At 33.3% G+C, this 27,714-nt stretch overlaps 2 long non-coding RNA genes across 2 annotated transcripts in view; one reads left to right on the plus strand and one right to left on the minus strand.

Moving 5' to 3' along the window:
* The window catches only part of LOC140613512 (uncharacterized), a 36,685-nt gene extending 12,032 nt beyond the window's left edge, over positions 1-24,653 (plus strand). Inside the window, exon 2 of the long non-coding RNA XR_012014510.1 lies at positions 24,147-24,653. This is a non-coding gene — a long non-coding RNA (uncharacterized lncRNA). The remainder of the gene's footprint in view (positions 1-24,146) is intronic.
* On the minus strand, positions 1,710-9,714 carry LOC140613511 (uncharacterized). Its single transcript, XR_012014509.1, has 3 exons — positions 9,584-9,714; positions 8,249-8,515; positions 1,710-1,832 (listed from the first exon to the last, which is right to left on the minus strand). It is a non-coding gene; the product is annotated as an uncharacterized lncRNA (long non-coding RNA).
* Positions 24,654-27,714: the final 3,061 nt, after the last annotated feature.

A 27,714-nucleotide genomic window follows, 5' to 3' on the forward strand; every position in this document is an offset into this window, starting at 1 on the left:
CAATATTTAGATAGTACATACTTCTGTATTAATTATTTAAACTGGAAGAATTTGAAAGAGATGTTACTATATTAAAATTTTAATTACTTTTAATAAAAAAATAATGTTGGATATTAGTACATATATCTTACCTTATAATTTTTGTCCCCTATGTTTGTGGACCTTTATGAACCTCATTGATGTCTGCTCTACTCACTTATATCATGAATACTTTTCCATTTCAGTACTTTTGTACATAAAACCTCCTTTGAATGGTCTAATTTTATTTTATACAGATGTTGTATGATTTATTTAACTGAATCCCCACTACTAAATATTCAAGTCATTTCCATTTTTTTTCAAAAAAACATATCTTTTCTCTAAAGAACTAGTTTTATACTCAATTAGAGTTTTGGTTATTCTTTATCTAAGACATTTTATCATTATCTTTTTCAAAAATTAAAGCACTATCATTTGTAGTTGCTAATTATTGAATACCCTTAGAAAGAATTCCCATTCTGCCTTTAAAAGCAGCATGAGGGGGATCCCTGGGTGGCGCAGCGGTTTGGCGCCTGCCTTTGGCCCAGGGCGTGATCCTGGAGACCCGGGATCGAATCCCACATCGGGCTCCCGGTGCATGGAGCCTGCTTCTCCCTCTGCCTGTGTCTCTGCCTCTCTCTCTCTCTCTCTGTATCTGTCATAAATAAATAAAATATTTTTAAAAAAAATAAAAAATAAAAAATAAAAGCAGCATGAGGAAACAATCTGATAATTAATTTTGAGAATGTAAATTCATATATCCAAAAACACATATACATGTCTGTATACAAAAAATGCACACACGCATTTCTTTTTTGACAAATAAAAAAAGCAATGTTCCCCCCTTCTATTCTCTATGCAGAATGACTTTGTAACTTTATCTTAAAAAAAAAAAACAATCTTAGGCTCTGTGCTCTGTTTATTCACCTTTGATTCCCAGATCCCAGCCTAGACAGCCATGGAAGATGAGTCACCTGCTCTGAAAGAAGACTCTTCTTTCCAAGAGATAGCATCACTTTTATTATCTGCAGTGGCACAGGTCAGGTCTCCATCATGGATCTTTAAAAGAACATGTGTCTAAACAATTTGAACGATATTTCATTGGTAAAGAATACGAGTTTTGAAGGATCTGAATTTCATACTTCCCTAGTGTGTTCTTTAAAAACAGAAACAAAACACCCTGTCCAATAATATATATTTTTCTCATTAGACTACAGTCTCTTCAAACCAGGAAACTTAACCTCACTCATTTTATACCCTTGAAATATGCACAATGCTCAAATGTGTATTAAATAAATGCTTCATGGAGGCATTTTAAAAGTAGGTGTATATATACACATGATAAATGCTTAGATTTCTTACTTGAAGGAAAATGGAATAAAAATCTTCTAAACCTGAATCTCTGTTTTCCTGTATATAAATATGATCATATAACCATATAATGAAAGAATTGTCCAAAGAAGCCATAATTTCTTCAATTTTTCTTCGTGGTTGAAATGTGATATTAATATTGCTCTGTTACTTAAAATTTTATATATATACACACACACACACCCTGAAAATGTCCACAAACAAGTAGTAAACAGCAAGGAAAATACACTAACTTTAAAAAAGCTTGTGCATTCACATATGATTTATACATAGATTATCATCCACTTTAAGTAAAATGTTTACCTTCACAGTTATAGAATTTCTAATGATCTCTTTTACTCTCATGCCATTTTTAATTTGTAATTTAGGAATTATGTAAACTCTTCTGACATTCATTATGTCTCTTCAAGGTGATGGTCCTAACTGCTAGTTCAGTTGGATAGCTACAAAGAAATTTAAAAAGAAACCAGATGAATAATTCTATAATTCTTGTATTAGATACACACTTACAATTTTTTAATAGTTTATATAACACCCAAAATTCTCAGTAGGGAATGATAATCATTTTAGATTAATCTGTCAATCAAAAATAAATACCTTTACTTTTTTCCCAGTGATTATATCTTAGAGACAATCATGAAAGCTGAGTGGGAACATGTTGGGAAGCATGATACCATAAATTTACAACTGGGCTTAAGTTGGCTGAGAGATTGATGACACACTTGTTAATGTGGGAGAAATATTCACAGGGTATATAGAGTTACTTTACTGTGGGTAGTTTGATGTGCTGTATGATGTTAGAACTACTCTATTTGACCTCTGTTCAGTGATGCATTGTAAATGTGAAGTATTATACTTCCTTAGAAAGCAGACTCAATGCATTTCAACCCCATGCTGGTTGTTACCCAAAGCAAGCATGGTTAAATTACACGCATCTCTTGGTTTTAAAGGAAGGGAAGAATAGGGGGAGGAGACACATTTCTCATGGATTAGCATCCTCTGATCTATTTTTGTGACTAACCTAATACAAATTCAGTAGATCATTTTTTCATGGTTGAAAAGAAAAATGTTTTATGTCTGTGTTTTTAATGCTGAACAGATCTGAAAAACATTTAAAACAGTCCTACCAAATCAAGTGTTCTCATTAAATATTAATGTTTCACACCATATAAGCATGTAAACCATGTTTATTGGAAAAGTAATTTTGAGTCTTCCCAAGTGTTTTTTAACCACATCTTATATATTTATATTCTTCAACATACACATACACACTCAAGTGATACATGTTTGGTCCTTCATTAAGTTCTGAATGACTCAGAATCATTCAAGTTCATTCTAGGTACAGATCTTGTCCCCATCCCCCACAGTATTACATTACCTTGTTTTTAAATAGTAGATTCTACGTAAATGGTAAAAGCACAATGACTTTAAAAATGAAGAAATAACTTGAGTAACTTGAATTATACTGTTCTACGTGACTCCTTAGAGTTTTTACTTACATTTAAAATATTTAAAGTGAAACAAACTGTGAACATGAAAGGCATAATGTGCATTGGCGGTAGCAGTAAAGTATATATTTAAAATAATACAATATAAATTTTATTACATACAAATGTCTTTAAAGTTTGAATTTTTCTTTTAAATTGTTGATTTTAGTTATTTTTTAAAGATTTATTTAAGAAAGAGAGAGAATCTGAAGTAGACTCCTCACTGAGCATGGGGCCTGATGCAGGGCTTAATCTCACAATGGCAAGATCATGATCTGAGTAGAAACCAAGAGTGGACACTTAACTAACTGTACCACCCAGAGGCCCCAAATTGTCGATTTTAAAGAGTAACTTAAAAAGTGATCATAATTGATCATTGCAAGATTATTATCAAATATATTTTTGTTATACAAATATAAGATATATAAAAAATTATCTGCTCTGGGTATCAGATGCGCAAGATGTGCTTTTGCTTAAATCAAAAGCAGAGAAGTTGGAATAAAAACTGTGGAAGTGATAAACTATCAGTTTCTATCATGTCAGAACATTTTTATTTCTTTAGAATTTTTAAATTGTCATTTGTCTTCTTCTTTTTTCCATGATTATAGTATCTCATTCAGACTTAAATTATTATTCATGAGGCCTGACTAAAATGTTTTATTTACTCAGATACACTTGTTTCAAGGCTTTGAAAATGATAAATTTCTCCTGCTTGAATTATTAAGATTGAACTATATCTTTAGATTATAAAAGATACATTCAGAGTTTTTATGAGCTATATTTCTTAGAAGCCAATAGAAAGTAAAGCCATGATGATTTAACATCCAATTTGCTCAATATTTTAAATATAAATAGTGCTGTGTAGTTCCATACATCAACCCCTGAGGTGAAGATTCTATAGGGCTTTTTGAAGTTTCTTTGAAATTTGAGAGGAATCATTAAGAAACTGATACTGAATCTTTCATTATCAGAAAATCCAATAAGAAAAAAAATGAATTAAAAATATGAACTCTTAGTTAATGTCACTGTTAATTGCAATTTATTTATCCAACACATTATTAACTACAATGACATGTCTTGTGGAATCAATCCAGTAAGTTTTCTGGATCTCTCACAGGAGGGTGGTGGTGGTTGTGATTAGAAGATGTTGTAAGAAGCAGAAAAGAAACCTAGATATTGATTGAAGAATAAGAAAATAAAAGTGACTTATGAGAGATGCTCTGTTTTAAAATAAAAAATTAGGATTTGTTTCTGAAAAAAAAAATCATGAATAGAACAATGAATACAGTATTTTTGTTAAAATGAGATTGAAAATCTTAGATGTTTAAGGTTCCCAACACATTGTTGATGTTAACAAGTAATAATGCTTATATAAACCTCTGGTATCTTATGGTAACCAGGATTTTAAAACAACAAATATTGCTATATGAGAGTAGTACATCTAAGAATATACGATCTATCTTTCCATGACCTTAACCAACATGTTAGCTCGTAGTTTATTCTGGGGCTTAGTAATATGAGCCACACATTTCCCCACATCAACTGTCAGCCTCCATTCCTTTCTTTTTCTTGGTTTAAGGCTCCTTTATTTGTGGTCAACTTTTCTTTCTTCATTATTCCTGTCCCTTGCCTCTTCCTTTGGTCTAAGGTGGTTACCTAAACATTCCTTTCCACCATATACTTCCGGGGTGATATGGAATATTTGAGTTTTCAGACACAAATGAGTAACCTTTGCATGAAAATGTAACTAATAGTAGAATAGCTCTCTGTTTGCTTTCTGTGGCAGCTATTCAATAGTGGTTATTCATTAACAAGTTCTCTTCCAGAGTAAAGTACTTGGAAAGAAGTAGTTCAGAATGTAGTCTTTGTTTCCAAGTCTTCCTTTTATCTTGGTTTGTTCTCTATGTCCTCATGCTTGAAGCAGTCACTGTTCTTGTATGTCAAACTGTTACAATTACCTTCACATTCTACTGGAACAGTCATCACTCAAAAACTCCCACTCAAAGTCTCTAAATCAGTGGGAATGAAGCTCAGTTGATATGATTTCCCACCAATTCAATATTGAAGTCAGAAATGTATTGCATGGTTTAAAATATAGTTCATGGTTTCAGACTTTCAGCCACTCCTATTGAAGGATATAAGGCCAAAGATTAAATATAGATGCAGTAATTTTGTGAGTATATGGAGGCTTGAAGATTTAAGCAAGGAGGCAAAGCAAAAGAAAACAAAAATTATTCAAGTATGCTGGAAGAGAAATGTAACAACATGTTGTGGCAAATCTGGAGACGTTTATCTATTGATTCAGCTACTAAACATTTTTTACTGAAGATTAAAAATATGTGGGTGGCAATAAACTAAAGTTTGAGACTATTCACAAGATTGTATAAACATAATGAATGCACAAGACACTTTGACCTTTTGTTTTAAAAAATGTATCCCTTTTAAGTTATCAAAATAATAAAAAAGCAATATAGCAATACTTGGATATAAATAAATAAACAGGAAAAAAATATCATCTATGTATTCTGTTATGGGTTATGTGCCCTAAAAATTCAGATTTTGAAGTCCGAACTGCCAGTACCTCAGAATGTGACCTTATTTGGAAACAGATCAGTTTAAAATCTAATTTGTTAACTAAGATGAGGTCATTAGAGTGAGTCCTAATCCAATATGACTGGTGTCCTTTTAAAAAAAAGAAAAAAGAAAAGGAATTTTGGACGCAGGGGCATGCAAACAGGGAGAACACAAAAGTGAAGAGACAAAAAAGAAAATGGCAATCTATAAGCCAGGGAAAGAGACCTGGAACATCTCCTTCCCTCACAACTCTCAGAATGAACCAACCTAATTGACACTTTGATCTTGGACTTCAAGCCTCCAAAACTATAAGACTATAAATTTCCATCGTTGAAGCCACTTATGTTGTGGTACTTTGCTATAGCTACCCTAGCAAACTAACACATCCTTATTACCCAGAGATAATCTTTATAAAAATGTGTTATAAAATACGTAATCTGTAAATATTTCCATTTGTTAGTATGTTTTTTTTTTTTTTTTTTCCACATAAAAATAAATTGTGAAGCAGGTTTTTTTTTTAGGCTTTGGCAGTAAGTTTCTGTGTCCTACCCTGAAATCTAGTACTCTCTCCTACTGGTAGCAATATACCAAATTTAATGCTAAGCTAAATGATAACATTCCCCAGGCTCCCTTGGGACTAGGTGTATTTATTTGTCTAAATTCTGAACTAAGGGATATTAGAAGAAATGGTGTGGAAGACTGTCAAATAATTGCAAAATTTCTGCAGTTTTATAGTCCCTGCAATCAAGCCAATAAATTGGCAAAGTCTCTTAGAAGCTAGAAGAAGATAGAAGATTCATGGGTCAGAGATGAAGGACTTTATTTCCTCATAGCAATAGCAGTAGTCAGAATATCAGCATTTTATTTTCCTAGTTGCCCAAGAGTCAATTCCAAGCCTTTCAACAGGGCTATGAGAAGAGGGCCGGGCCACATCTGTGTTTATGGACCCAAAGACTCTTTATCATAGTCAGTAAGCCTGCGTACCCTTTGCAATCAATTAAACTTAAACATCATTTTCCATAATGGCTAAGGAATTTGGTATACAGTTATATTACCATTTACTCATCTAATCCTTTTTATTGTGTCACCATTATTCTGTTTCCATTTCTCCAATATCAAAAATTTTAATGTACTTTATTATCTCTGCATTTTTTGTTCATTAAAATTATTTCCAAAAGATTGGTTAATGCTTTTATATTGTACGTTTTGTTTAATTTATTTTATGTAAATATGTGCATATGTTGACAAAACAAAATCTTAAGTTTATAAAACAGAATTACCATTTCCATCTCTGCCTTCTCTCTTCTCTTTCTACATATATACAAAATACCAACCTGAAACTTAAGTCTTAGGAAGTAACAACACTTGACCTTTTCAATTTTGGGGATAAACTGTAGGCCCTAACTGCCATACTTTTATTATGATATCCTAGTTTATTGAATTTAACTCACATATGATAAGACTCTTCAATGAATTTAAAATAACTTAGTTTTTACATTACGTTTCTTCTCTCTAAATTTGATTATTTGCACATGTATTTGTCTTATTTTTAAATTTTTCCCTTGATTGCTAATTGTTAATGCTCATAAATCCAACTTCTTTTACTCAAAAGACATACTTTTTTTTACTAATAATAGATATGATCAACAAAAAGAGACAAATGAGCCTATTTGGGTAGAATTAATATTATAGATTCCCTTATTGAGTAACAGAACTGTGTCTAGTAATTTAGACTATTTTGTTGTGCTTGATAATGCAGAAAAGACCTGGTCATATCATCTGAGTAGCTTCTAGCTCAGTAATTCAAAATACTTTTAGCTCTTAAGATAATGATTCAGGATGTAAGTATATTAAACATAATACATCTTGATATATATCCTGCATAAAAAATTTAAATGTTAATATTCATGTATACAACTCACATCCATAATTTTTTTTTGTCTTTTGTGAAATGGTGAGCTCAGGTCTATCACTGCCTCTAGGTTCCCTGCACATAGCTTCCTTTGTAACTAGCAGATGAGTAGCAGAAATAGCAGCATTGTGTGTGTATGTGTGAGTATGTGGTGGGACCGAGGGAGGGAGTCTTGCATGCCTGTATTAACAGCTGCATAAATGCATTTAGGCACCAACAGACAATTATCTAGGAATCACATCAAGGAAAGGAAAGTAATAATTATGTGTTGCATTCACTCATATGCTAGTATTAATGCCATAGAGAGAGCAAACTCATCGGAGAACAAATGAAAATTTTCTTCTGTGTACCAATAATACATTCTCAGTCAGGATTCGCTAGTACCAAGTAAATATCAAACCTAATGTCCAACAAAAGAGAGACCATCTAATAACTGAACACTAGTTTTATTATTGATAAGCAACCAAAGCTGAATAAGAAGCTAAAATTAATCCCTGAAATATTTAGGAAGAATAATTTTGCAAATCAAAATTATTGATAATAAAGAGCATCAGTAGTGCATAAGAAATTTAGGTGGCGATTCAGAAATTTTTATTATTTAATTTAGGAAAAATATAATTATTTGAAGCTTCTATGTGACCAAAGACTAGACTCACAATAGAGACAGGCATCAAAATTAACAAGAGACAAACAGTGAGACAGTATTGCTTGTTTTTTGGCTGATTAGCATTGAAATGGTCTTCCTATGGTTGGGCAGTCTGACACCTTGCAAGACCTGGTGAAGTCTTTCCCCTATAACCTAAAGAGCCAAATCCATAGTCAAAAGCTCATACAGTCATGTGACTCAGCCTGAACTTGAGATCTCTTCTCTACGAGTCAGATTCACCTGTCCTAGACAGTGTTTCTGTATGACAGTTTATAAATCCTCTGGGACATTGTGGTGGCAGTTAAGATAGCCAGAGTCCAGTGACCACAGTGGCAGCTGCACTGAATTCCAACAACTCAGAAGGGCATGCCCAGCGGTCTCAGCAAGAGGCAATTTTCTAACCAGACCCAGTGCATGATGTGATGTTAGCTGTGTTCTTGGCTGCCTGGTCTCCCTTCTGTCCTGCTCTTTTTTCTCAGCCCAGTTCAGCAGCCTTCCTTTTTGATTCTGGAAGATACAAGTAATCTTTTTAATAAATAATTTTTCAGTTAAACTAACCAAAGGTGGTTTTACTTGTTTGAAATTAATAACCCTTCTCTCCTTGATTACATTAATGATACCAATGGTAGCATGACTTTAATCTTCATTTGTAATCCTTATAAATTAAAAAAGATATCCAATGTTTTATATAATCTAAATTAGTCTAATATTTTAATAAAGAAATCAGAAGTCTTAAAGCATACTTGGAATCTACAGAGCATTTGTATATTAATACAACAGGTATTAAGAGAAAAGAAAGTAAACTAATCTAAATAATTTGGAGAATTCCATATTTCTGAATTCTTCAGAATAATACCTTAATATATTGCTGCTCATAAAAGTTCCTTGATTTGGGGAAGGAAAACTCATCATTTTTTTCATTCTTATTCTCAGAATATAGAAATATGCATATCAAGAATACATTAAGTATATAATCTTAATTTAAGTGGCATTATGTGCATGTCATTGAGAATACATAAAACAAACTACAAGAGAGGATAAACTGCAGTATTCTCAATCTTTTTTTTTCTTTTTTTTTTTTTTTTTATTTTTTTTTATTTTTTTTATTTTATTTTTTTTTTAATCTTTTTTTTTTCTAACCCAATACAAGTGAGGAAACTGACTATTCCTATTAATAACAATGGCCAAAAGTAAGATATTTTGTTGAGGTCTATTTGATACAGTTGTTTTGGTATGATTGATATGAATCTATTATATATAATATAATATAATTAATATAATATAATAATATTCTTTTTGTTTTGTTTTGTTTTGTTTTTACCTAGTAATGCATGAATAATAGACATACATGGCATTAGCTCATTCCGTTACCTTGACGTTAGTTCTGGCCCCCTAATCCCTGGCTTCCAACCCAGATAGCATGAGTCTTAACATATCTATGATTCCAAGAAATGGCATCATTGCTTAGGGTCAGAAAGGTTATATGATTAAAGAAAGGACTGAGGAAGTCTATTTCACACATTATTTAGTAATTTAAAAGTTTTGCATTATTTTTTAATATTTAATAAAAATTACCATGTCAAAATTGCAGTGTGACATACATCTTGGCTTATGCTTACAATAATTGCAGAATGGGAGGCAAGGAAACCTACTGGAGCATATCAACCATTTTAGGAGAAGATATGATGTGTTGTAAAAGCCTTTCTCCATCCAAACCATTGTGACTTAAAGCATTCCAAGAATGGGTAACAATATGAACAGTGACATGGAGCGAGCTCTGAATGTTGCATACATGTATCTATGCATCTGCTGTATTTCAGTGTCCGAAATGTCAGACACAGGAACACTGATCTGAATGGGAATACTTATATAAATTGCATTAGAAAACTTGCCCCTGTACTATAGACAGGATTGTGACCCCTTGAAATTCATTTGTTGAAGCCCTCACCTCCAATGTGGTAGAATTTGGAGATGCACCTTTGGGATACAATTAGGTTTAGATGATAGTCATAAAGTGGGAACCTCATAATGGAACTAGTGTATTTTTATTGATTTTTGTAATATTTTATTTATTTATTTGAGAGAGAGAGGGGGGGGGCAAAAGCAGGGGGAGTGGCTGGTAGAGGGAGAAGGCTCCTCATTGAGCAGGGAGCCCAGTGCGGTCCTGGGATCATGACCTGAGCCAAAGGCAGATGTTTAACTAACTGAGCCACGCAGGTGCCCAGAATTAATGTATTTTTAAAAAGAGGTACCAGTGAGCTTGTTGGTTCTCTCTGACCACTGAGTATGCAGCAAAAAGGTGGTCATCTCCAAGCTAAGAAATATGCCCTTGAAGAACCCCACCCTGATCCTGGACTTCCCAAGCCTCCAGAACATTAAGAATTTAATTTCTGTTGTATAAGCCATTCAGTTTATGAAATTTTGTTATGGAAACCCGCAGACACTTTACATGCGAGAATTTCTACTTTACTGTGAAGCTGGTAACAATTCTTTCACTAATTAACCATTCATCACTTTTTTTTCATAACACTAATATATTTGTTTGGAAGCATCTAAAAGGAGAAAACCTCAAGATTCTTGTTTTCAAGAACCTTAGAACTTGAAGAAAAATTATACATGTACTTGCAGACATTCTGAAATTATACAAACAAGTATACAGAAGATATATATACATATATATGTGTGTGTATATATATATATATATATATATATATATATATATATATTAAATGCAAAGTGATGTAAGAAAAAGCGAGGAATGGGGTCAGCATAGTTTCCTGTAAAAAATTTGGCAAAATAGTTGTACAATTCTGGGGAGGATACTTTGACCATTTTGGACCTCACGTATATTTCAGTTGGTTTCCAGTTCTCACAGTCTGTGAAATCATGATTCTTATCTTAACTCCAGGAGAAGAAGACACGTATTGGCAAAGAGAAAGAGTAGGTTTTCTTAAGAGCAGGCACAAAGCTTACTAGTTAAGCATTTGTTCAACAGATTTTTACAAGACAGCTCTCTGAGGAGATTCGAGTCAATGAGCCGAGAATTATACATTTGTTGGCTGACCAGAATGACTTAATGAGTCAGCTCATTTGGAGTCCTCATATTTACACAATTATGTTAATATAAATGGTCTTACTAACTGTCATACATATGCCAAGCATCCTCCATATTTTGTCACTGACCTTTACTACAGCTACTAATCATTTATAAAATGAGTATAGTTGGATCTAGTCTTTATAAATGAAGAAACTGAGGGTCAGAGAATTTAACATGACAAGAAATGCACAAGTGGGATTTAAGGGAAAATATGGCTGGTTCTAATATATGCTATCTTTCCACTTCACTTTCCAAAAACTCTCTAACATTTAGTAAGAGTTTACTGGGGACTTATTCTAAAGGTTGTACAGATATTAATTTATTTGACTCTCCAACAACCCATGGGATAGGTACGTCTTTTATCCCTGTTCAATAGACGAAGAATCTGAAGAACAGAGAGGTTATGTAACATGTGGGTGATTACACAGCCAGCAAGAGGCAGAGCTGGGATACACTGTGTCATGAATGCTCCCCTGTATAACGCTATATAATATGCTGGCTAGATGTTCATGGTATTAAGATGGAGAAAATAACTCTATCACATCTCCGTTATTTCTTAACACTTGGGTAAAATGAGTAAAAATGGTGCACAGTAAGGCGTCTGATCAAATATCAGGTAAATCGTTTGATCCACCAAGAGTCAAAGTGATTAACTTGTGGAGAAAGCCCAAGAGATTTTCTCATCAGGCTAATATTACTGCTAATAAACACAGATAAAGCTTTATTTATAGTTACTACATAGCTCAACAGTTGAATTCAAATTTCAACTGCAATCACAGTAAGGTGACAGGGGATATTTTTTGGAAATAAATTACTTTTTATGTAGATATTATTGTCCTATATGAGAGCAGCCAGAGAAAATTCTTTCTCTTTCATTTTATTATATGAATCAGCCAAGTAAGGTCTTAGTATGTTTTTAGATAAGAATGAAATAAGAAAAGTAGACAATTTTTTATCCTGTCTTTGGATTTTTCTCTTAAAAAATCTATCTGGATTGGAACAAATGATAATATGTACTATAATGAAAATATGAACTTGCTCTTACAAAGATATAAACAAAAAGAGAGATGGATAAGACTCTAACACTAGGGAACCTTCTTCTCTATTTAGGCCCATAAAACTGAAAGATTACTTCATTTCCACATCCCATATCCAGACGTCAGGATAATGATATTTTTCGTGACTTTTATTAAAAACACCATTTTATTTTTACTTCAATGTCATGGTGGCTGAAAACATATAGAAGTATGTGGGAATCTAGGTCCAAGAAATATTTTCATTATCAAGTTAATAAGAAATTCCTGAAGAGATTTTCAAGCTTTCCAATTCAAGTAAAAGAATATGTGGTTGAAATAATATCAAGGAAAGAAGAGAGGAGGAAGAAGGAAGAGGACAGTGAAGAGGGCAAAGGATTATAAATACTTATGTAATAATAGTAATTTAGCCAGAAAATCATGCTAATTATTGGGAGCTTAAAAGAGAGGTTTTAGGTCAAAGTCTGACAAACCTTTTCCTTAAACAGTAACATAAGAAATAGATTTTAGGATCCATACTGTCTCTCGCCCAACTATTCAACTCTGCTATTTCAATGAGGAGAAAGTCATTAACAACATGCAAACACATGAATGTTGCTATATTCCAATAAAACTGTACTTATAAAAACAGTTGGAAGACTAATTTGGTCCTCAGGCTTTGCTCTAAATTATAATGCTAAGATCATAGCCCAGTACTTTCAGAGAGAACTTTCCACTTTGAAGGAAATGTCCTTCATCTGTCTAAATTGGTAACCACCAGTCACAGTGGCTATAGAACACTTGAGATGTGCCTGGTGAGAGTGAAGACAATTAAATTTTATTTTAATTAATTTACATTTACATAGTCATGTGACTAGTTGCTCCATCTTGGAGTGCAAAGCATATTTCTTCTTTTTTTTAATCTGAAAGTACAACTTCAGAATTTCCTTCTATTGATAATAAAAAAATTGCTCTTTCCATATATTTTGTACTGATCAGATGAGATCAATGTTATTTTATACAGAATTTTTAAAAATGTATGTGGTACTCATTATATTATGAAGTATTTTTCTAAAAGGATGACAGTATTATTGGATGAGAAGAACTGAGGTTTGTAATTAGGTCTTCATCACTTATTAATTGAATAACATTACCAAAATATTATTTAATTTCTTGAAGTCACAGTTTTGAAGTTTCCTTGGTGGTAAAATTGAGATAAAAATGTCACCTACTATAACCAGTTGTCGTGAGTTTTGTGAAATTTAAATATTATATACCATTACATTTACCATAAATGGTACAAAGGTATCAGCTTTTATTACTCTCAGTAAGAGAAAGGATAAATATGAAGTCCATATGTACTCTGCCTGAAAATGTCTTTTTTTTTAATGCCTTAAATTTATCAAGTTCCCCTCTCCCATCAATGACCTAATTCTGCAATTAGCAATCTCAGCATTTGCTTCTGAAGAGATATTGTATCAAATGAATTCAAGGGAAAAGGCTTCTTTCATCTCAGAACTTAAAAAATCTCTTCCAGTAAAATCCTTTCTGCAAGGCATAGGTAGAAAGAGAGAGGAGGAATTTAAGAGATAAAGAGAAAATCAATTGAAGTCGAAGCAGTTGGGTTAGGGAATGGGTAAAAAATAATAATAATAAAATAAAATAAAATAAAATAAAATAAAATGAAATAAAATAATTCTACTTTGCATTTATAATCTCATCTTCCAGGAGAGAAGTTAATGCTGCTGAGTGGGAGGTTTCTATCCCAGCCATGAGCATTCGGCCTTTATGACCAGTCATCTCCCATCTCCCAGTAATATCACCATCCGGCATTAGTTTTTTAACATAGGAAATGGGGGCAGGGGACCACACACATTCAGCCATAGAATTGTTGAAATAAGCACTTTTATTCCTAATTTATTCTGAGGAATCTGCGCATCAGGTTATTTCACAACTATCTAAATACTGTGAATGTAATTTCTTACAAATTGGAGGTTATTATATCCCATTGCAATCAAGGAATGCAGCTGTTTTGTGAAAATCTTCAGAATGTATTACTCTTCTATACACACAAATAGTTATAACCAGTGAGTATACGATCTGCAATCTACATATAGATCCCTTGTCCTTCATTGCAGTGAAAATATTGGGTAGCAAGATGGTTTACTATCCATACTGAGTATCAAAGCTCTTTCGTTACAAAGAACTGAAACCTACCCAGAACAATAATAGAAAGGTATTAAAGAATACAACTTTGAAGTCAAACTGCAGAAAGTGCGGTCATGTGGTATGCACGATGTATGGGAAACAACACATTTCTTCATTCTCTCTTCTGGTTTATACAGCTTTTGATTTCTGATGCTTCAGCCTGTTAATACTATTTACTGATCAACAGTATAGTTTTCCTATCTAATTCAGTTTTGCATCCCTATAATTCAGGTAGGCCCTGGTTTTCTTCTGTCCTAACACCAAATGATGTTCATGACCATTTAACTTCAAAGTCCACTGCCAACTTATTTAAAATTCTTTTTTTTTCATAAGATCTTATTTATTTATTTATTCATGAGAGACACACACACAGAGAGAGAGGCAGAGATATAGACAGAGGGAGAAGCAGGCTCCCTGTAGGGAGCCTGATGTGGGACTTGAACCTGGAACTCCAAGATCACACTGTGAGCTGAAGGCAGATGCTCAACTGTGGAGCCACGGAGCCACGTAGGCATCCCTTTATTTAAAATTCTTAACAAAGAAACAGATTATTCCTTTCACCTTTAATTGAATGAGTTTCTTCAAGTCAGGTGCTCATCCTGACCCAATTAGCTTTGGCCAGGAAATAGTTGATGTGATACAAATATAACCACCTAGACTTTTATAAAGGGAGATCTGGATATGCATGAAAAACATGCACACACCTGTGGGCATGGAATCCTGTTCCTCAACAAATGAACACTTCTGGAAGATTAATGAACATGCATATATATCAAGCTTGTATGAATGAATCTGGCATGTGAGGGATTTACATCCATTTACAGTTCTAGAAATATAATTTCTATAATAGATTTTAAATAAGAGAAAAACAGCAAAAATTCAATGTAAAAATCAGAATAACAGTCTTATGTTTTTGCTTCTCCAAAAGAAACACGTAAAATGAGTGAGCAAAATCACACTATTGCCATACAATTCTAAAATATATATAAATTTTTATTTGAGGCATCTTTTGTGATATAAAATATATTATTTGGAAAATAAATATCCTAATATAAATCTAACTAGAATAAATATAATTCTCAGTATGTCCAAGCATAACAAATAGCTATTTCTTAAAATGATAATTTTGTAAGCCTACAAATTATATATGGAAATAGCCATCACGATGATCAATTTTTTCATTAATCATTACATGCAAAGACACATATTTCTTCAGCTCCACAGATATATCACAGACTTATAATTAAAGACTTAGCTCATTTTCTTTCTATTTTTTTTTAAACCACAAAAACTAGAATGTAATTCGGCTGTTGGCTCTAAAGTGATTGCATGTGGATTATGGAAGCAAGAGTCTTGCAGAGAAGAGTTTATATTTGTAACTGTCTCATGATGTAGGAATTCTGACAGTTGATACATATATGCCCTTCCAGAATATTGTTTCATAAATAACAATGCATATAAACTGAAATATTACTGGCATTATATACACAAAGATTAATACATTGTGAAATAGTTATAGTAAATGCTACTCATGGCTTCACTTCACTCATGAAAATAAACTTGTTTCAGAAAACACCACATGGACTTGTTTAAACACAAATGAAATAACCATTGACCAACAAATAAAAAGTTCATATATTTTAAGAAGATAATAAAGGAAATAGTAATCCATGTTTCATTGTTTATTACACTAATGGAGTTCTAACGAGTTTATTGTCACATAAAGAATATAATACACTGAAGAATTATTTAATTTCTGTGGCCCATTTCATTCATTCTTCTATTTATTCCACAAATATTTGCAAACATACCAAGCTTGAAATATTATGCTAATGTTATGTCAAAGCTCACAGACTATTTATTGAAAAATGTTGGAGATTTATATTTGGCATATACACTAGGTCACCTCTGTCACATTATTTGGAGAATTTACATCACTTGCTATTTCAGATTCTAGTTCCACTAAAAGTCACTGGAGTATTAGCTTCCAATTATTTTTTAACTTATTTATGTATGAACTTGGAAGTTTTAAAAATTCAAAGATAATTGGTTTTAAAAAACAAGATAGGCAAGATAATTTTTCAAATAAACTATACACTCACAATCTTCCACTTAGTCTCTCAACAAAGGAGAAATTCCATCATCCTACTCCTGTTCATTTCAAATGCCACACTTTCTGAAAATATAATTCGTCTGACATCTACTTCAAAATTCTGACTATTCAAGTCTATATTGATCTTTCTTTTTTTTAGAATTCTTGGACCTGAAATATATAATATATAATATATATTTCTACTTTCACTATTCTTTTTTTTTAAGATTTTATTTATTTATTCATGAGAATACACAGAGAGGAGACAGAGAGACAGAGGCAGAGGGAGAAGCAGGCCCCACACAGGGACCCTGATGTGGGACTCGATCCCGGGTCTCCAGGATCACGCCCTGAGCTGAAGGCCACGCTAAACCACTGAGCCACCAGGGCTGCCCTCACTGTTCTTTAGTTGTTGATGTAGTGTTATCTCCTCACTAAAGCTAGTTCTCAATAATGTCAGGTTGATATTTTGGCTTAAATTTATATCTTGCAATGATAATTGGTACCTGATTCACTGAGCTGGGGCTGATTTATCTAATATCTCCAAGTAAAGTTGTATAGTGTGAAATAAAAAAGCCAACTATATAGATTAAGTGATTTTTTAAAATTTCTTGTTTTGTTTTGTTTTAATGCTTACTCTCAGCAAACAGTAATTTTTCATGGCAATCCAGTATGCACAGACATTTATACCTAAATATATAATTGAAACAAAAGATTCATGTAATAATACCCAAACTATATGCAGTACAAACTGATATTGTCTATTTAAACAAGTCTCAATGTAAAAGATACATTGATTTCACGTGAAATCTTTTACATTGATTTCATGACCCAATAATGAATTTATCAGACCCGAAATTTAAAAATATTGCATAAAATAATTCTCAATGAGTAAGATCACAATGATAGTGCGTGACACTAGTGCAAATATTTAAGTTTTGGGCAGGGCTTTCTGGTTTTTTTGTTTGTTTGTTTTGTTTTTGTTTTTTTGTTTTTGTTTTTTGTTTTTTGGCTTTCTGGTTTTGAGCTGGTTTTTATTATTACTCCAAAGGATTATTGATGGCATTGTGGACAGGATAGTCCTTTGTTGTATGGAAATCTCTCTGTATTGTGAGATGTTTATTCCTCATGACCCTTACCTACTAAATGTTAGATATATCTCTCAATTATTGACAACCAAAACCGCCCCCACATGTCTAAAGTTGGGAGAAAAGCAGTTCTATGATATTACCCTAGTTGAGAACTCATGAGATCATGACCTGAACCAAAGCCAAGAGTCAGACGCTTAACCAACGAAGTCACCCATATTTCTCCAAATAGTTTTAAAATATTCTGCACTTTATTTGGATAAAGTAAAGATACATGTATTATACCAACAAAGAAGACTTTTCTGTCTCAAAATGTATCATTTTATTCTCAGGAGATTAATGAGACCTGTGTTTAAGGCAAATACCTATAATATTGGAAAACTGAGATTATTCATATCAAATAATTCCCAAGAAGACAATTACTACTACTCCTCTGAAGAATTTTTCCACTGATTTATCATTTTTAATCACATCACTATTCTACTGATTACAGATCATTCAATATAGCTTCAAGTTATTTGCTCTTAATGTGTTGTAAAAACAGGATATTCTCTCCCTCCTTTTGGAGAATGTCAGAGCCAGAAACTGAGAGATATCTCATAAATCTTAACTACAAGATCAGGTTTCAGGGCCTCTAATATAAAGAAGAGATTTAAGTGGATCTTAAGGTTTTAAAAATGTAAATAAATACCTGCCTCTCTTTCATTCTACTGTCACACAGACATTAAAAAAAAAACAAAAAAAAAAAACAGACAACCCTAGGTACAGCTTGTTTTATACTAAGAAATACACTCTCTCTATATAAATTATTTTCTATTTAACATACAAAAAACTGTAGGGAATGAAAAACTCATAATTGCCTAATGTATAATAGAAACAGATGTAAGAAGAAAAGTAAGAATAATACCTTTGAAAATGTTTCTAAATGTATATTTTTCTGCAGACAAAAATTTACTGAAATATGTTTTTCATTGATTTTTTAAGCTCTTACCTAGAATGAGAGTGCAGGTGTCTTATAAAATTGGAGGTTGTCTTGAAGCACAGCCACGGTAGGTGGAATGGCAGAAAGGACAACAAAGCAGTGGAGCTGATAACAAGCCACACAATTCTGGCCAGGCCAAGGGATCCCACCTAGGGAATGAAAGCTGATCTGGTGCTCCTTGAAAACACACGGACACATTGATACTTCCCCAGAGAACCCTGCTAGAATTTCCAGAGTCATTTGGGAGCCTCCAGGGACACTTTGGCTCTATCTTCCTATGGCATGGGCACATTTATTTTTTCCTTGAACAGATTCCTAGTTTTATTTTATGTACACTAACATCAAGTGCTGAAAGTGATAATGTTTTCAAGGTCTCAGACAAGGTAGAAGACAGAATTATATGCCTTGAGTGTCCATAACATTTTGGGTTGTTGTTAATGGATAATTTAAGGCTTAAAACTAATTTGTCAAGCAGAAGTCCCTTTTTCTTGTATTACAGATATATCATAGAATATCTCACTTTCAGCGGTTGAGCATCTGCCCTCATTTCAGGGCCTGATCCTGGAGACCCGGAATTGAGTCCCATGTCGGGCTCCCTGCATGGAGCCTGCTTCTCCCTCTGCCTGTGTTTCTACCTCTCTCTGTGTGTGCATCTCTCATGAATAAATAAATAAAATCTTTTTTAAAAGATCGGGCAGCCTGGGTGGCCCAGCGGTTTGAGTGCCTGGACACCCGGGATCAAGTCCCACGTGGGGCTCCCTGCATGGAGCCTGCTGCTCCCTCTGCCTGTGTCTCTGCCTCTGTGTGTGTGTGTGTCTCTCCTGAATAAATAAATAAAATCTTCAAAAAAAAAAAAAAAAAAAAGAACATCTCACTTTCAAGGATATCTCGTAATTTAAAAGAAAAGGACCATTTGTCACTTTCCAATGCATAAAAGACTACAATGAGTTTGTGTTTCACATAGGACATCAGGAAAATGCAGCATGCTAATCAGACCTTAGTTGCATAGTACCAGAACAGAACAATTTATAGTCTTTCTTCCCAAAGACTATAAATTCCACTTTTTTCTTTTACATTCTCATTTTGATGACCATCAGTTAACACTCCTTCCCTGCCCATGTTCCACAGATACCTCCAAATCAACAAGAAACTTTCTTTTGTAACTTTACCTTGACGAGGACCTCTATCTGTATACTCTTACACGCAATACTTGAAAGTTCATCCTGATTTTTTTTTTGACATCTCCTACATAATGTGTCAATTTTTTGTGGATTCTGGGACTCCTGGGTGGCTCAGCGGTTTGGCATCTGCCCTTGGCTCAGGGTGTGATCCTGGGGTCCTGGGATTGAGTCCCACATCCTGTGAGAAGCCTGCTTTTCCCTCTCCCTATGTCTCTGCCTCTCTCTGTGTCTCTCATGAATAAATAAATAAAATATTTTTAAAAAAAAATTGTGGATTCTACTTCTATAATGTTTCTGGAATCCATTTTTGTCAAACTGCTCTATCATCACCCTAGTTCAGACTCCTAACCCCTATCTTTTTACCTATGAACAACTCAAATAGGCCCCATACCTCAAAGAACCACCTTCAGTATAGCTCCCAAAACTTACAAAGAACCAAAATTATTTAACAGGTTTGCTAAAATGCATATTCCCAGACCCTGACTCCTACCTTACCTCTTGGATTATGATTGAGTATAGGAGTCTTCAGTTTTAATTAGCAAATAGATGGTCCTGCCACAAAAATAGACCAGATGCAAAGAAACTGAAAAGGATATTAACTGCCAAAAAAGCCCTGAACCTGAGTTGGAAAAGTGTGTGACTCGGAGAATCAAAGTAACCTATGGATCCCCAAGCATCAATGTGCAGGATGTGAGCTAGAAAAAAGTATAGACCTGATCAAGAGGATAGTGGAAAATAAAGAAGATGAATAAAAGCTCTGCCAGGAGAATCATATCTTATTTAAGGAACCTCTTGACCTCAATGGTAAGAAGCCTTCAGCGTAATCTCAGAATAGCTATAAACTATTGACTGCTTTTTTTGACTTCCATTCTTCCCTTTCAAGTGGGACTATTTTTGTGTGGGTGTTTTCCTGCCCCTGTTCTACTATAGCATATTGCGTGTGTATAGGACAGATAACCTATCCTCTCATTTCTTAGGTTTTGAGGCCAAAAGGAGCCACACAGATTCCTAGCAAAGTGAATGCTGCTTTTCAACTTGAGATTCTGGACTTTGAGCTGTATTTATTCACTGAATGTTATCTTTGGTTGTCTCCCAAGAAAATCAATTCTATTAAATACATATCTATCCACAGATTCTTTGAGTAATTTTGAACTCCAATTTAAGAATCACTGACATAAATAAAAGATTAGTTTAGAGAGCTCCCAAACCTCTTTTCAAATCTTATCTTCCCTACTGGCACATATATGCCCTGTGCTCTGGCCAAGCTAAGCTGTTTATTGGGCCCTTGGGTTTTATCAGTTGCATTTATCAGAATTCATAGTGGCAAAGAAATTTTGTAAAAAGAAAACTAACTTAAACAAAAAGCAAAATTATCCAGTAGATATTTGGGGTCATATATCTAATAGAAAGCTAGAGAATGAAACTTAGAATGCAGGCATCAACAAGGGAACCCTAGATGGTTCACCCATGATATCCCGCATGAATCTAGTCAGCAGAAGTAACTACATCAGTACTAGAGAATCCAGGAATATGAAAACGTTTCTTGAATTACTGAAGAAAGATGCATAGGAAGTCAACATACATATTTAAAAGAAAGGAGAGAGTTAAAAAGAGAAACTGAGCAATTAGCCCTCAGTCAACTTACAGAAGACATTTAGTGGGTGTGGGGAAATGAGAGAGAAAACAAGACAGGAAGTTTTGATTATACAAGCCAAGTACAAAGTTTGAGTTGTTGGACATGGATGTGCTGATGAAGTCCAGAGTTTGGTTATATTTCTGGGTGGTCAATCTAGAGCTAAGATAAGTAAAGTCAGGATTATTGAAAGGGGTAAAATGTCATCAAATTAGAAATTATGAAAGTGAGGTCAGCTAAAGTTGGTTGAAAAACATATACATGTACGGTCAACTTAAGTTATCCCAGAGACAAAAGTAAATTGTACGAGGTACAATGTAACACAGTGATGACTTCACTAAGACTGTAGACTCAAAATATATAGCATTCGAATGAAAACAAAAGAGAGGCTAGAGACTAGTTCAAAAGTGGTGCCAGAAAAGAAATAGCACAATATCTTCATTTAAGCTTCAAACGAGTGGAAGAAAACCAATTAATTTTGTTCAACCTTATTATCACACAACCGAAGAGCCTTTTCTAGAGATAGGACACAATGGGTCAGGCAATAAGTATCAACCCTATCATCATTATTGCAGCAATTATTGATCAAATACATACTAAGCACTAAGCTTTTATTATAAAAGCATTATTTTTATTATAAAAGTGACTTAAAAAAATAAAAATCAAATTAAAACAAAATAAAATATGAATGCTACCCAATCTTTTCCTTACCACCACCACCACCACCACCACCAAACACACACATAAGCTGTCAGGAATCTTCGCATTTAATGATTTTGTGCATTGCTTGGATTCTATATTTTATATAGAATATATTCTACTATATTCTTTATAGCATCACCTTGTGCTTGTTTAGTTTTACCAACACAATTACTGTCCCTCTATATATTATGTATATATATATATATATATATATATATATATATATATATATAGTAAATGCTATATAAAATGTGAACACATTTGTAACTCAGTTATGGAGAGAAAACAATGGTATTTTGAAGATTTCAATTAATGCTTTAAAACAAATATTCCAAGAAAAAACATGTAAAATAACCTCCACCAAATACTGATACAGTTATCTCATAAAATAAGCATGAAAAGAAAATTGTCTTTACAATTTTAAAGTCATGCATTTACATAAAATTTGAACATTAAGACAGGAGAAAGGAAGACTTTATTAAAGGCCACTGCTATTGAGGTGTCAAGATTATCTCAACAGAAGAGAGAATTCTAGCTCAACTTTAAATATAAGGACAAATGGAGAATAATAGGTAATGAACAGACTCAGTACAAGGTATCAGTGGATGGAAATTATGACATGACATTAAGGGTGGGGGAGATTTTTGCTAAACCTACTTAACAGGATTCATGGTGTAAGCAGGCCAAGATGATCAGATATTAAAGGTATATCTTAGCATAATTCTTGGAGCAATTAGGCTAGTAAGGTTTGGCAGCAAGGCCCAAGATGAGGCCTACTCTTAAAAAGGACTCAGAAGAGTCTGACTGAAGTTTGGTCAAGGAGAGAGTGTTTTCAGAAGTACCACATTATACTGCAGCTATAATTTTAACCGGTATCTATCTAGTTTAAAACCAAAGAGTTTAAACTATAAACTTCTCCAGCCTGTAGGTCTAGTTATAACTTTAATGATGACTACTATGCTTGCATGTTTCTTTGAGCCTAAATTTGATGTTTAACAGCAGCTATTTTATTACTTGCACCATTTTATTGCTTTTTTACCCCTCATTGTAGGACTAAGTATAAAAACCCTTGGTATTATATTTTGTTGTTAACAGGCTACTAAATTTGTGTTTCCCGTATAATCTTGCTGTGCTTGGTGTTTGCTGGGAAAAATCATAGTAATTTGTTCTTAGCTAGTCATAAAATTTATGTTCTCCATGGATAATTTGAAGCCAGAATGTTAAATAATATGTCTTATCCAGAAACCTAATTAAAAGTAACACTTCAAATTATTTTTTGTTTTTGTTAAACATACTAAATCATTTTCTGGAAATGCGTTCCTATTGACTCTTAGTGATTTATTCGGTACAAACCTTGAACTAAAGCTTAATATCTACATGCAGTAAATTGCCTAGGAAATGGCACAAAACTATTTTGAAGTGACTAATCTCATTTTCTAGGTACCACCAAAATACAAAACAAGAAAAATTACACAAATAATTCTCAGACTAAACTTCCTACGTTTACATCACTTTAACAGGGATATACATCATACTTGAACTGAAAGTGTTATTAACACAGATGAAGCAAACCAGAAGCAATTTGGTAACCCATTCTCATGATATGGTGTGGTATGTGTTTATACTGGTTTTTATGTTAAATGACAGTGCTCAGTCTTGAATCAGACAATGTTAAAATATTGTGTCTTTTGATTTTCTTAGAGGTATAGTCACCCTTTACCTTTAATTAAAATGTTTACAATTTTAAATTTTAAGCCCCTTACATCAAAATTGAAAATTAGTAAATACTGGCCAGCTCCACAAATATATTTATGGTATTGTACTTGTGAATCTATAAAATGCTTCGAATGATCATATTTAACTTACAAATGAATTAGTTCCAGGTTGTGAAAGTGCTTCTTAGAATAGAAGAAAAGTAACTGTATAGTTTTAACTTGATGTGTTACACAAGTGCTAATATTACTCATATTCTTATTTTGCCTTATTGAGTGTTAACTCAATACCCTATCAATATGCAAACTAATGTGTGTGTTTTTTTTTTTTTTTATATGTTGAAACTGAGGACTTGGAATTGAGAATTTCACTTTAAACAAATTCACTCTGAATCCCTATAATTGATGTTCTCTATTTTTACTTTATCAGGATTGTGTTTTTGTCACTTCCATCTCCATTCTAATGGGACAAGAACAACAGAAGACAGATCACCTGCATGACATTTTGCTTAACCTTTGGGAAGATGAAGAGAGTGTTGATGTGGTAAGAATGTGCACATGAAGATTTACCAATATGAGTTTTCAGTATAATAATTAAAGCATTTGTTTAGATGGAAAGTTAGATAACTCACAGACTCTGAGGAGTTATTATACCACACAACTATTGTAAAATTTAAAAAGGTAGCTGAATCAGTATTGGCTTTGCTCTTATTTTCTCCTCTCTCTATCTATCTATATATATGGCAACTTTAAAACATAGTTTCTATATTCTAACGTTAAAACCAATATGAACCTGGTACATACAACCAGGAAAAATCATGAAAGACTTTGTGAAAGAGGCAAAAATGATTAGTGGATGTCCTAACTTATGTCTCCATCAATTCACAGCATTGCACATTATTATCTTCCACATGCGAATGAATTCTTTCTAGGGAAGGGGCTATTGATTTCCCTTCCTTCTTATGAAGAAAAAAAAAGCCAATTTTACCTCTATTTAGAAGTTAATTTTGGCATTCCTGAATTACCTACAGAAATGCAGTACTTTGAAGTGTCCTTTGAACCAGTTATAGCATCTTAATATATCCCTAATTAATTAATAATTTAAATAAAATATTTAGCACATACATGTTCATTTTATATTTGTAAGAGAGTAATGATTTTGTTTTTTAAAAATATCTTTTATAAAACCAAAATATAGTATTTACAGATGTAGCCAACATAAAGTCACATTACCTTTATGAATTTTCTTGAAAATGCCAAATGGAGATAATAGCACAATCCCGTAAGTCTATTTTCTCTTTCTTACACACACACACACACACACACACTGAGAAAGAGGGAAACAACTGCTATCACCTCCCAATTAATTCTTCATCCACTCTCCAAACTCTCCTATGCCCACCCACTATTTCTTGTTTCACTCCTTTATCCCTCTCCTTTTAGGTTATATTCTCTTATCTGCACTTTACTATATTTTTTGAACATTGGTTCTCTGTTTTTCACACTACTATATGTCACTTTTTACCAGTTTTCCACAACAAAATTCCTCCACTTAATCTAGTACACAATTCTGTGTTGAAATCAGAGGTGTGATGCTGTGTCTATTCATGAGTATATACTTTTCTTTCTATAAATGACACACAAAAAAAGTCTATGCATAGAATATGAGAGTAGTTGTAGTTTATGTTATGGTCGAAAAGGATGGGGGCGGAGTGGAGAACAAAGGGGCTTTTCATGGGAATTTAAAATCCAATGAGGTACATACAAGTGTTGCGTTCTCAAAATCTTTTTAATCACATTAAGGTTTTTGGAACAATATTTATTTAAAAATGGAGTTCGTTTCAGTGAATCTCTGTATCCCTTGCAAATTCTATTTTATTCTACTTAGAGTGGATATATAATAGCAAAATAAAGTATCAATTTCTTTTTTTTAATTTTCTGTAAACCCACTATGTTACATGCCTACTGCTTATTTAATTATGCCAAAATTACTCGTTTCTCTAAAATTAGAAATGTGTTATTTTCATTAAAAAAGTTTTGAGTCCCATGTGCTCTATTTTGAATATACTTTGTCAATCCTCTTCCACAGAAAGTACGTGTGGAGTCCAATCAATATTTTTATTCTGAAAATATTTCATCATGAAAACACATTTAACTGATTGTCCAGATATTTCTTCTGCTGCAAACTTTCCTTGTCCTCCCTCCCCCTTCCCCATGGTCTATTAGGCAACGTCTAGACAAGAAGCTCATTTTGTTCAGTTAGCTCTGGATGTTTGGAATACAAAATAATAATCTTCACAGGAGGAAAGAAAGTTTAATATCTGAAGGAAAACTCTCCAGTGAAGCTAAGCTAATCCTATTTGATGGCTACTTTCTAACATTAACTTCCTGTACTTGATGCTGCTCCTCTTTATATAAATGTGTCTACCTGTGAATGTTTTAGTGATCCTCACATAGCCGAAGACTATACTTACTAGCTAGTCATCAAACAAACATAAATCCTTCTTTAGTGTGTGTGCCTGTGTGTGCCCATGTGCATCTGTATGTCAGCAGCCGGGGTAGAGGAAAGAGAACAGAGCGGACTTGTGAGGCAGGAAACAGACTAGTATAAATATGCATCGCTGTGCGGTTAACATAGTTTACGTGAAGGAGAACAAAATAACAGCAACATTTGCTTCCAAGATCTCTGAAATCACAGGGGTCTAGGGAATACAGAATGGTGCAAAGCATGCTACGATGAGTCAGTCAAAGGTTAGACTTAGGTCTTCCTTACAAAACTTAAAAAGGCCCTTGCTCTAATAATTAAAATTGCATCTGAAAAGCATCAGGCACTTAAGAAAAGTATATTATGTTGCGGATGGTTTTTTCCTTTTACCTTTACTCCTCATTCTAATGTAGCTCTAGATCACTCTCTAAAAACAAAAAACAAAAATAAAAAAAAATCAAACAAACAAACAAACAAACAAAAAAGATGGGAAAAGCAACATCTTCTTTTATGTGTGTGTGTGTCTCCTCCTTCACAACATCTATGGAGTCCTTTACACGGAGTGGATGCTCAATCCATATTGTCACATGGTGATGTTCTAAATTCATCCTCATCTTCTTCCACATGCCCTCCTTGCAGTTTGAATCTTTCATCATCCAAAAGAAACGAACCTCCCAGATCTAAACTGTATGGCCCCATGGCCACACTTGCCAAATTATTTGGCATATGTCACACCTAGTTGCTAGAGATCTATTTTGGCTTTGCAAAAAAATGTCTATTTCTATAAATGTATCTAAACATTTTTCAAATAATTTGAATCACAAAATATTCCTTATCAATGATAAATCATATTTAAACAACTAGGGTACTCATCCTTCTTTTTTTTTTCAGTAGGTAAATATATCACAGGGGAAACTTGTCTTTCTGATCCTAATCAGTCTTTATAAAAGAACACCTAGGAAAGGAACTAGTAGATCCTTCCTAGGGTATTCCAAGAAAAAAACATGTCCTGTTCAGCCACTTTCCCATTATGTGACAGCTAGAATGAAAAGTTAATATTGTAACCCTTAAATGAGATCATTATATTTTTAAAAAGTAAAATGGTCAGTGATCATAAAATGACCTGGCTATAGTTAGTATTTTAAAAATCTGTGCATATTTTGAAAATATAATTTGGTATAAAATATATATACTCTGTAGAAAAATTTACCTTCTCTTTTTACCTGTGAATAAAAGGCAATGGTCCAGTCCTTTCCTATGAAATTTATAAATGTGGTCAACATACCCATATAGCCTTGAGAGTCTAATTTTCTTATACAACAACGAAGAACTGTCCTTCCCACATCAATAATTCTGTGTAGGAAAGAAGGTTCACTGTATCACCAGTTAGTGGGAATGGTTATCTGGATGCAGAAAATCTCCCCACCCCTTATATAACTTGATTCTGCTTTGAATAAGTTGGAGTAGCAGGATAGAAGCTGCTTCTATATCAAACCACGGTTCAAAATATTCC

Source organism: Canis lupus, chromosome 21, assembly GCF_048164855.1.
Source record: "Canis lupus baileyi chromosome 21, mCanLup2.hap1, whole genome shotgun sequence".
NCBI classification, from domain to species: domain Eukaryota; kingdom Metazoa; phylum Chordata; class Mammalia; order Carnivora; family Canidae; genus Canis; species Canis lupus.